The 11489-nt window shown below is 45.9% G+C and overlaps 1 non-coding gene across 1 annotated transcript; it reads right to left on the bottom strand.

Moving 5' to 3' along the window:
* Nucleotides 1-8672: 8672 nt before the first annotated feature.
* Nucleotides 8673-8744, bottom strand: TRNAT-CGU. The gene has a single exon. It is a non-coding gene; the product is annotated as a tRNA-Thr (tRNA).
* Nucleotides 8745-11489: the final 2745 nt, after the last annotated feature.

The following is an 11489-nucleotide window of genomic DNA, read 5'->3' on the forward strand; positions in this document are numbered from 1 at the left end:
ACACGAGAGGATAGCCAAGGCGGTAGCGGCTTTGCTCTCACCCACCATCACAGCTGCTGTGGAGAAGGCAGTTGCGGTGGGCATGCAGCAGCTTCGCAAGGAAGTGGGAGAGCTCTCCTTGAGAATATCCACTGCGGAACAGCGGCTGTCCTCAGTAGAGGATGATCAATACAACACACATGGGTCCATGGAGCGGTTTATCCAGGACCAGCAACACCTCCATGAACGCATGGAAGATCTGGAAAACCGCTCCAGGAGGAATAATTTGAGGATTATTGGCCTCCCTGAGACTTACAAACCAGGCTCCCTGCTCGATATCTGCTCTACTGCCCTCCCCGAGTCTTTGGGCCTAGGCCGCAAGTGCGTAGTGGAAAGAGCGCATCGCATAGGGGCTGTGTCGGAAGACCGCGCCAGACCCAGGCCTGTAATTGCACGATACTTGAACTATGCTGACCGTATGGATGTCCTGCAGAGCTTTCGCAAAGCGCGAGCGGCGGAGCTGGATGGCCACAAACTACTGATTTTTGCGGACTACTCCGTGGAGGTCTCTCGAAAGCGCAAGGAATTCCAACCTATGTGTGCTGAGCTATACAAGAGAGGCATACGCTTCACATTGGCTTATCCCGCCATTTTACGCCTGCAAGCCCCAAATGGCGACCAGCTTACATTACAATCTCCTGACAAGGCCCGTGCATATCTCCAGTCTCTTAATGCCGATCGCACATCATCGGTCACTTATGCCGACAGAGTTAAACAGGGCCCCAGAGACCAAAGAAGCCCCAGGAAGGACCCGCCAAAGCGCCTGAAGCCCACAACTGCACCTGGTCAACAGGATTCCGGCTGACTGACGAATACCATGCTTCATGCTCCCGACCTGGGGGGGTCGGTATACGCCGTTTGTGTCTACCCTAGCCCTATATGATCTTCACGGAGACGACACAGGGAGACTGGCGCTACTGCCCACCCGCTGCCCCTGTTTCCTTTTTTTTTTTTTTTTTTTTTTCTCTTTCTTTTGTCACCGTTACTGCAGATGGGTGCTGTTAGTCATGCACGCAGAACCAATATGTTATGCTGCTCTTGCATTAATGCGAAGTACTGTGACCAGCCCTAGTTATAGTGTGTTCTCTTTTTTCTTGACAGTTTATTACGCACCAGGTTGATTATGTTAATGTGCTCCTATTGTTTTATCGTTCTACCCTCGAGGAGGGTGTTCATGCATTCCCGCTGCTGGGCCTCCCCGAGGATGGGAACGCTTACTAAATACTAGTAGGGTGGTGACTATCTATTTTCACTGCTTTCATGAGGGGGCAGTGTTCGGTTATCTGTGTATCCCATGATCGCGGCCTGACGGTACATCCGGTAGAGGAAATGCATGCGGAAAAAAGTGAAGTCTCGGTTTGTGATATTTTCTTTAGTCTCTAACTTGTTTTCTTTGTTTTTCTTTACTCTTTTAACTGCACCCCTTTTCCTGATGAGAGGATGGTTCCACCCACGATATCTCCGAACAACAAGGATCTGCGCTCTCCTCCGCGATACACAAGGTCAGCTCTTAACACAACACGCGCGCTCGCGACCTCACACGTGTAACCTTACATTACATATTCCATGGCTCAGATTAGTGTAGTCTCATGGAATGTAAAGGGGCTCCGGTCACCTGCCAAACGCATGAAGGTCCTAAGGCACTTGAAACGCCTTGGGACCGACATCGCTCTACTCCAGGAAACACATCTGGGGGAAGGCGACTTCTTCCGGATGCAGAAGTTATGGGTGGGGAAGGTATTAGGGTCGGCCTCTGCTGGCCGCAGGGCGGGCACTCTTATCCTGTTTAATAAAAATTTAGTTTATGATGTACTATCGGTTGACAGGGACGATGAGGGCAGACGGATCTCAGTGCATCTCAAGCTCCCCTCCGGGAACCTCAGGGTATCTAATATTTACGCTCCAAACTCCCCCGACCAAGCTTACTTTACCAAACTGACATCCCTGCTGGCAGCCGACGGAGACATCCCTCACCTCATAGGAGGAGACTTCAATTCTACCTTTTGTGATACAGAAGATAGGTCAGGCACACAACGTAGCGCTCCAACGACCCGTCTGACTCGTTCGACACATCTTTCACATATGGTCCAGGCTCTCAACCTGGTTGATACGTGGAGGCTGCAACACCCTTTAGATAGAGAGTACACCTTCTTCTCCCCGGTACACGGATCTTTTGCTAGGCTGGATTATCTACTATGCACCCTTTCCTTGTTACCCAAAGTTAATACTACTGATATACATGACCTGGTGATCTCTGACCACTCTCCTATAGCTGTCACGCTACATGTCTCACAAATCGGCCCAGGGCTTAGGCAATGGAGGTTCCCGTCACACCTGACTCAGAATGACAACTTTAAGACGATGCTCGCTGAAGCGTGGTCTGATTTTGCGCATAACAATAGCCAACATGTGGATGACCCGAATCTATTTTGGGAGGCGAGCAAATCCTGTTTGAGGGGGAGGATTATTTCATTTACGGCGGCGTATACTAAGAACACGCGGAAGAAATATTTAGATGCTAGCACCCGGGTAAGGTCGGCCCAATTTCTTTTAAATTCTAATCGTACGGATGAGAATCTCACAGCTTGGAAGGAAGCTAAAGACCAATTTGATACTTGGGCAGAGAAGGTGGAGTCGATGAAGTATTCTGCTTCTCAGCTCCACTATTACAAATTTGGCAATAAAGCCGGAAAGCTACTCGCGAGACTCACGAGGGGCTCGTTCACTCCGACACATATTGCTGCTTTACGTAACCCAGACGGCTCATTGTCCACAGAGCCCAAAGATGTTAACAAAACGTTGGAGGATTTCTACACTCATCTCTATGGCCTGGAGCCCATAGACGAGGGAGTGGCTCAGGAATGGCTAGATAATGCTATATTACCGCAAATTGACCCTGAAATGTTGACACGATTGAACGCCCCTATCACCCTGGAAGAGATCAGAACCACCATAGGCGGTCTCTCCGCCGGCAAGGCCCCGGGTCCAGATGGTTATTCCCCTGAATTTTACAAATTGATGAAGGCAGAAGTGGCCCCTACGCTCCTCTCTGGGTATAACCATATTTGGAGTGGCGGGCCGTACCTCCCGACTGGCCATTTGGCTAATATCAAGCTCATCGCGAAGAAGGGCAAGGACCCATTGGACCCTGGCTCCTTCCGCCCTATTTCCCTACTAAACGTAGACTCTAAGATACTCTCCAAAATAGTGGCCTCCAGGCTAGGTGACATTATGCCCTCCATTATACACACTGCGCAGTCGGGTTTCACTAAAGGGCGGTCTGCATCAGCCAACATCCGTAAAGTGCTAGTGGCCCTGGATTATGCACAATCTCATCCCTCGCAAGAAGTAGCAATAATCACATTAGACGCCGAAAAGGCGTTCGATAATGTTAGTTTCCGCTGGTTGTCCCTAGTGATGCTTAGATTTGGTCTGGTGGGCCCCTTTAGTACATTTATCCACAACATGTACTCTGCTCCCTCGGCTACGGTGACGGCAGCAGGGATACAGTCACCTCCCTTCAGACTGCACAAAGGCACGAGACAAGGTTGCCCCCTTTCCCCTCTACTTTTTAATCTAGCCATAGAGCCTCTCTCACGCCTCCTAAGTGCTACCCCTCTTTTACATGGTGTGACTTTTGGTCGTGAGGACCTGAGGGTGGCTCTCTTTGCCGACGATATACTTGTCTTTTCCACCTCCCCCCAGACTGATGTCCCTGCCATACAGACGATTTTTGACACTTTTCGTAAGTGCTCGGGTTTAAAAATAAATTTTTCTAAAAGTGAGATTCTCCCCGTCGGGTCATATACCCCCCATCGAAGCTTGTCCCCTTATTCCTCCCTTCGGATCGCGAACAGACATATCACCTATCTGGGACTCAAAATTGGTAAGGAACCGTCCTCTCTCTACTATCTAAACTACCCACCATTGATAGATAGGATGGTAAATGAACTAGGGGTCTGGGCAGGTCTTCCGCTCTCGTTCTTTGGGAGATGTGCGTTGTTCAAGATGGTAAGCTTTGCACGCCTGCTCTATCCTCTGCAGACATTGACTTTGCTTTTAAAGCACAAGGATGTTCAGTCTATAAATAAAGCGGTTACCAAATTCATTTGGGGAGGAAGCAGGCCGAGGATTGCACTAGCGAAGCTGTATCTCCCGAAGGGCGAGGGCGGGGCGGGCCTCCCGAATATTAGACTTTACAATCTGGCGTGTCTGTTGAGGGTTGGAATAGATTGGATACGGTGCTCTTCCCGTTACACTAATTATGAATTAGAATCAGCCATGGTCTCTCCAGTGAACTTGGCTGCGCTCCTTCATAGTTCCCTCCAAAGCCTTCCTAACCCCATAAAACAAAATTTACTCTTCAGGGACACGATAGTGGCCTGGAGAGAGGTGAGGAAAAAGTCAGGACTCTCCCCTCATGTATCTATGCATCTGCCGATCCAGGGTAACCCCATGTTTACGCCCAGTTTACGCTATGAACCTTTCTCTAAGTGGAAAGACAAGGGGCTGACAAGGGTATGCTCTTTGTTCCAAGACTCAACTGGCACCCCCAAACCTCTTGTACAGCTATCAGGGGAATATTTAATGCCTACAGGGGATTTTCTATTAGTCATGCAAATTGTTGACTTCATTGGTAAAGTGTGCCCCAAAAAGCTTATTAGATTCCAGCCATCCTTCCTGGATAAACTGATAACAGGTAACAGATACTCTATAACAGACATTTACTCTCCTCTGAATATGCAGTTCTCTAAGCCCTTGAGCGCCACCTCTATGACTAACTGGTCCAAGGACTTCTCGGCTCCAATAGATGTCGAAGATATTGTCCGGGGTTATAGACTCACTAGGGGTGTCACTCCCTGCGAATCCTGGAGGGAAACGCAATTCAAAATAATGCATAGAGCATATTACCCTTTTTCTATGACACGCTCCCCTGACATAGGGCCTGCGTGCCCTTGGTGTTTGAGGAACAAACCTAGCCTATTACACCGGCTATGGGACTGTCCTGCTATTGAAGAATTTTGGTCAAATATAATCTACTATATACATAAGGTGACGGACTGCCTCCTGGAAAAAGAACCTAGACTATTGTTGTTTGGTTGCCCTCCCGATAGCACAGAACGGTCCTGTGCTTATAATCACCTCCCTCGCGGCCTCCGTAACTGGATACTTACCACGCTATTGGTAGCCCGCAGGACCATCCTGGGCCATTGGATATCGGCCACCCCCCCCTCCCTTGCAGCAATGATTGGGAGCTTAAGATCCTTACTATACAGGGAAAACCTGGACTCCCATAATCATCATCTACACTCGAGAGAGAAATTTGACGAGAAGTGGTCGCTGTTCGCTAACATCGCCCTATCTACATCTGAACGCTCGGCCCTGTCGACTAGTCCTTTTCTATTCTTAGATAAGAGCCCTATCGGAAGTGTGAACCCCCCCTTCTGACTGTTCAACCAATCCACCGATATATGAACCCTAAAGTATCCACTACCTGCTATCTATTTCATTGCAATGTATAGACTCTTTTAGGGATGGTCGAAGATTAGTGAACCGATTTTTTCAGACAGGAAACGCTACCTTGTTGTTCTATATGTTTTTATTCATCTGCATAGGCTAAGATCTCGTTGATTTTGCTTACGATTATACTGCCCTTATGCTATGCCTCCTCTCCTCTCTTCTTCTCCTTCTCTCCCCCTCTCTCTTTCTTTTCCCCCACCCCTCCTCCTCTTTTTCTCCCTATACCTTTTTCCTCGCTATACTTCTTCGTTCTCTCTTCTTGGTACCTGCCTTGACTATAGGTTGTTATTCTTGTCATATGATATCTTGCTTTCATGATATGATGCAATTAGTATTCTTTAGAAGTCAGATACCTTGATCACTGGCCCCAGCGGCTACGATGCTTACAGACATACTTCACTATTCTTTTCGCTGGATATACATGTACCATGTCACTATATTGTTTCGTTTCTTTTCTGTATCCTCCTTTATCGTTTTAAAAAAAAAAAAAATTCAATAAAATATTGTTTAAAAAAAAAAAAAAAAAAAAAAAAAAAAAAAATATTTTTCACCAGTTTAGGCCGATATGTATTATTCTACATATTTTTGGTAAAAAAAAATCGCAATAAACGTATATATAGATTGGTTTGCGCAATAAGATATAGAGCCAGATCCGCGTAATCTATCTGATTTAAGATCCGCCGTCGCAAGTTTTAGAGGCAAGTGGGTAATTCACAAAACACTTACCTCCAAACTTGCGGCGGCAGATTGTAATTCCTCCAGCGGAATTCAAATTCCGCGGCTAGGGGGAGTGTACTATTCAAATCAGGCGCGTCCCCGCGCCGATCGAATAGCGCACGCACCGTCCGGAAATTTTCCCAGCGTGCATTGCTCCAAATGACGTCGCAACCAAACCATCGTTTGGTTTCGACGCTTACGTAAATGACTTCCATCCGTATTCGCGAACGACTTACGCAAACGACGTAAAAAATTCAAATTTCGTCGCGGGAACGACGGCCATACTTAACATTGGCTGCGCCTCATAGAAGCAGGGGTAACTATGCGCCGGGAAAACCCTTACGTAAACGTCGTAAAAACACTGTGTCGGGCCCGCGTACGTTCGTGAATTGGCGTATCTCGCTGATTTACATATTCTCGGCGTAAATCAGCGAGAACGCCCCCAGTGGCCATTTTTAAATTGCAGGAGATACACCGTCGTATCTCTTTGAGAATCTGGCCCATAGCGTCTACAAAATAATGGATAGTTTTATGGCATTTTTATTATTATTTTTTTTACTGGTAATGGTGCCGATCAGCAATTTTTATCATGACTGCGATATTATGGCGGACACATCGGACACTTTTGATGCTATTTTGGGACCATTGTCATTTGTACAGCGATCAGTGCTATAAAAATGCACTGATTACTTGATAGTATATCCCCAGCTGGTGAATTCTGGGGAAGTGCTGAGACGATTAGAAATATATAGTAATGTTTTTGTGAATAGCTTCCACCAGGTACAGATGGAGAATGTGGAATTTCAAGTTTACGAAATGCCTTGACACCTCTACTTCATAACATGCAGACCAAGTGCACATCAATGAGACAATGGTTACAGAGTATTATGTTTTGTTCTGGTTTTAAAGTGAGCATACAGCAGAAAGCTTCTCTTTTGTCTAATCTTTGTACAATCTCTTTTAGGTGTGTCTTCATTTTGCATAGTTTTGGTAAATCTAAATAATCCATTTACACTATCCAATTAAGCAGTTGTGTGCACTACATACTTTATGGCAGATCTAAAGGAGAATGTACAATCAGGTTGTATAGTATATGGCTAGCTTTAGCTAGAGTCTTGGGGTTGAAGGGAGGGGAGAGCACACTGCTTTGACTTATTTAATTGTTTGTGTAATTTTTCTCTTGAGCTACTGAACTCTCTGAAAGTGTTACTAAACCCAGTAATATGAAAATAGTTCTCCCCCTCACAGTGTCCACAGCTTATACATCTTGGGGCAGATCCAGAGAGAGAGTACGCCGGCGTATCTACTGATACGCCGGCGTACTTTCAAATTACCCGCGTCGTATCTTTAGTTTGAATCCTCAAACCAAGATACAACGGCATCTGGGTTCGATCCGACAGGCGTACGGCTTCGTACGCCTTCGGATCGTAGATGCAATACTTCGCCGTCCGCTGGGTGGAGTTTGCGTCGTTTTCCGCGTCGGGTATGCAAATTAGCTTTTTCCGACGATCCACGAACGTACGCGCGGCCGTCGCATTCTCTTACGTCGTCTCTAGTCGGCTTTTTGCGGCGTATAGTTAAAGCTGCTATTTTGCGGCGTATATATAGACTTGCCATGTTATGTATGGCCGTCGTTCCCGCGTCGAAATTTGAATTTTTTTTTTGCGTAAGTTGTCCGTGAATAGGGATGGACGTAAGTCACGTCTAAGTTAAAAAAATTATGTCGTTGCGACGTCATTTCGCACAAAGCACGGCGGGAAATTTCAAAACGGAGCATGCACAGTTCAATCGGCGCGGGGACACGCTTCATTTAAATGAATCACGCCCCCTACCCGCCGATTTGAATTACGCGCCGAGAGATACACTACGCCGCCGTAACTTACTGGATTCCTGGATTCGACTTAGAGCCAGGTAAGATACGGCGGCGTAGCGTATCTCTGATACGCTGCGCCATTCCAAATCTATGTGAATCTGCCCCCTTATTTTAACATTAAAATACTGCCACTATATGCCTTTTTTATTTTTTAAATACGCAGAGTAAATGTATAGATTATTATAATGACTAATATTAATCAATCTATTTAAGCATAAAAAAGGTTTTAAAAGTTAACGGGAAGGAGGCTACAACTATTACTAGTACTTCTTCAGGACTATCTGGTGTTTTTTTGCCAATGGCCTTCATGGCATACGGCACTGCTTTGGGCATCTTTTATTTTGTCTTTCTTTAAAACTCAGAAGTGTTTCAGCCAAGTATTAATATTGATTTTCTGTTACGATCTGTATTCATAGTAGTAAAGATGATGACTCCTCGGGAAATGCTTACACATAAAGCCAACAAATGGGAGGTGGGGTATTATACGAGGCATTTCAAAGATTTTTGGACAAAAGCAGCCACGAGGCACAGATGGGGATTGAACCCATGATCTTTGGTTTACGAGACCAACGCCTTACCACTTGGCCACTGCGCCTTGCATAGATGCATAGAGAACAGGCTCTGATTGTAGATTGAGTAACCAATAGACTATATATATTTGTTTTTCCGAATATGCATTTAGGGATGGAGGAAACACCCATAACACAAAATTTACATTTCTTTACACAGAACAAATGGTTTCTTTTCACACATTCCAATAATTCTATACATGGGCTGCCTTACCACAATGCATGTTAATGCACAATATAATGTAACAGACTGGACCAGTGTGCATGGGCCCTAAAGCTTGACTCCAGATAGACAATTTAAAGTGTTTGTTACCCCAACACTTCATATTCCTGATATGTGCCTGCTGTACCATGTACTTGTATGAGAAAGTCTCCCGTTCTCTTTGTATTGCTTCCTTTATGTGAAATCCCTGGTGTTCCTGCCAGTCCCTCTACTTTCCTATTAAAAGCTGACCACACTAAGCATTAGAACACACCGTTCTAGCTATGCTGGGAACTCAGCCTGCTCTCCTCCAATGATCAGACCTGCCCTGACTCCTCAAACCCAGAACCCCCCCTGCTGCACAGCCATTCACTGGCAAGCTCGGTGTGCTGCTGCTTCTCCTCCCCCAGCTCTTATGCAGCTGAGAAAAGAGGGAATGTGATCACTTATAAAAAAGGGAAAATAGGTATTTATATATTTTTTTATATTTATACAAAAGTGTTTAGCCTTTCATTACTGCTCATTACTATTTTAAATACAGAAATTGGAGCCGTTCCACTCACTGAAAGGATTTGTATTTTCTGTCCACTCAGTTCTGCGATTTATATAGTTCAGCCACATAGTACAGCCCTGTCTAGTAGAGGAGAGGAACTGTTCTTTCTCTACTACAGCTGTACATTCACTTACAGGTCTTCTTCATGATCCCCAGCCTGTGACTGGACAGTGAAAGGAGGAGCTGATGAGGTCATATGTCCGTCACTTTGCTCTTCCCTCCTTTTAGCATGCTCTTTGAACAGCAACACACCTGACTGGCACATTGTGCTGTTTATTCATCCATTTCTGCTGTATGGTAGGCTGTAAAAGGCTGAAACCAGGTACTTTTACTGCTTGCATGTAATGAGACCATTCATTTTGACAAACCTTCCTGTAATATTTATGTAAACATTTTATGTATTTTATTTATAACATTCAGAGGTCTGTTGCACCAGACAAAACGTGTGTAGGGTGAGGCCAGTGCCATATGATTTTGTAAACCCACTGTTGATCCCTGGTGTGGTGCGTAACTCTGTATTTTTTGTAATTATATCTACCTTCAATAAATCATGTGGTTTTAGCATACTACTTTATGTCTTTTGTTCTTTCTCCAACCCATTATGACTTTGAGGTGCTGGCTTCGGGATAACCAGTGAAGTACCGTGGAGGCGTTAGAGTCAGTGGCGTTTCGTCCATAGAGGGCGTTGGAGCACCGCCCCCTCTGGCTCTCACCGCCACTGAGTCTAATAACATAGATTCATGCATTACACGAATCTATGTTATTATCGCCGCTGCCGCTGTTCTATTCAGATGGTCGGCGCTCATGTCCGGCCATCTGAATAACGGCAGCTGGTTGGCTGTATGGAAGTACAGCCCTCGGGTCCCGGAAGCTTATACAAGGAACGCACTAGGGAAGCGCTCCTTGTATAAGACTGACAGGCGTCTCAGCCAATCAGGTTGGCCGATTCTGGCTACTGGTAACCTGATTGGCTGAGACGCCTGTCAGTCATCGAGGACGGTAGAAGACATCGAGGGACGTGGATTGCTGACTCCAGTAAAGGTAAGTGTCGGGCGGGGGGGGGCACTTTACAGGGCACAGCGGCGACATCAATGGGCACAGTGGCGACAATAGGCACAGTGGGGACAATGGGCACAGTGGGGACAATTAAAGGGCAAAGCAGTGACAATAAAAGGGCACAGCGGTGACAATTAAAGGGCACAGTGGTGACAATTAAAGGGCACAGTGGTGACAATTGATGGCACAGTGGCTGTGTTTGATGGCATGGCACAGTGGCTGCGTTTGATGGCATGGCACAGTGGTGACAATTGATGGCATAGTGGCTGCATTTGATGGCATGGCACAGTGGCTGCGTTTGATGGCATGGCACAGTGGTGCGAATTGATGGCACAGTGGCTGCGTTTGATGGCATGGCACAGTGGTGACAATTAATGGCACAGTGGCTGCGTTTGATGGCATGGCACAGTGGTGACAATTAATGGCACAGTGGCTGCGTTTGATGGCATGGCACAGTGGTGACAATTGATGGCACAGTGGCTGCATTTGATGGGCACAGTGAGGCTGCAATTTTTTTTTTCCGTTTGTGCCCCCCAAAAATTTTGAGCACCAGCCGCCACTGGTTAGAGTCACTAGTTTTCTGAGTGGTGATTGGATGATTTATGTACTGTTTGTCTCTTATCATTTGGTTATCTTTACTGTTTGCTAAGGGAACTGGCACACTTGCCTATGAGGTGGTTTGGGATTCTTGCACGTGGACTTTCATTATTTTCAAGATTTCACATTTGGACTTTTATATTGTAGCACCCTCTAGTGCAAGTGTAGATATTTTTTTTTGGTATAAGTGTAGGTACATTTTTGCAGGCTTGGCTAGAAGCCAAAACTTGGAAAGAAGATATGAACAGCCGCACACCAAAAAAACTTAAAAAGGTAGCCTTTTAATGGTAAAGGAAAGAAGGCATTACAAAAACCAGCAAGCAGTGGGGTATATAGCTATATTGGCTAGAAGCCAGGCCTGTC

Source organism: Rana temporaria, chromosome 4 (genome assembly GCF_905171775.1).
Source record: "Rana temporaria chromosome 4, aRanTem1.1, whole genome shotgun sequence".
Classification (NCBI taxonomy): domain Eukaryota; kingdom Metazoa; phylum Chordata; class Amphibia; order Anura; family Ranidae; genus Rana; species Rana temporaria.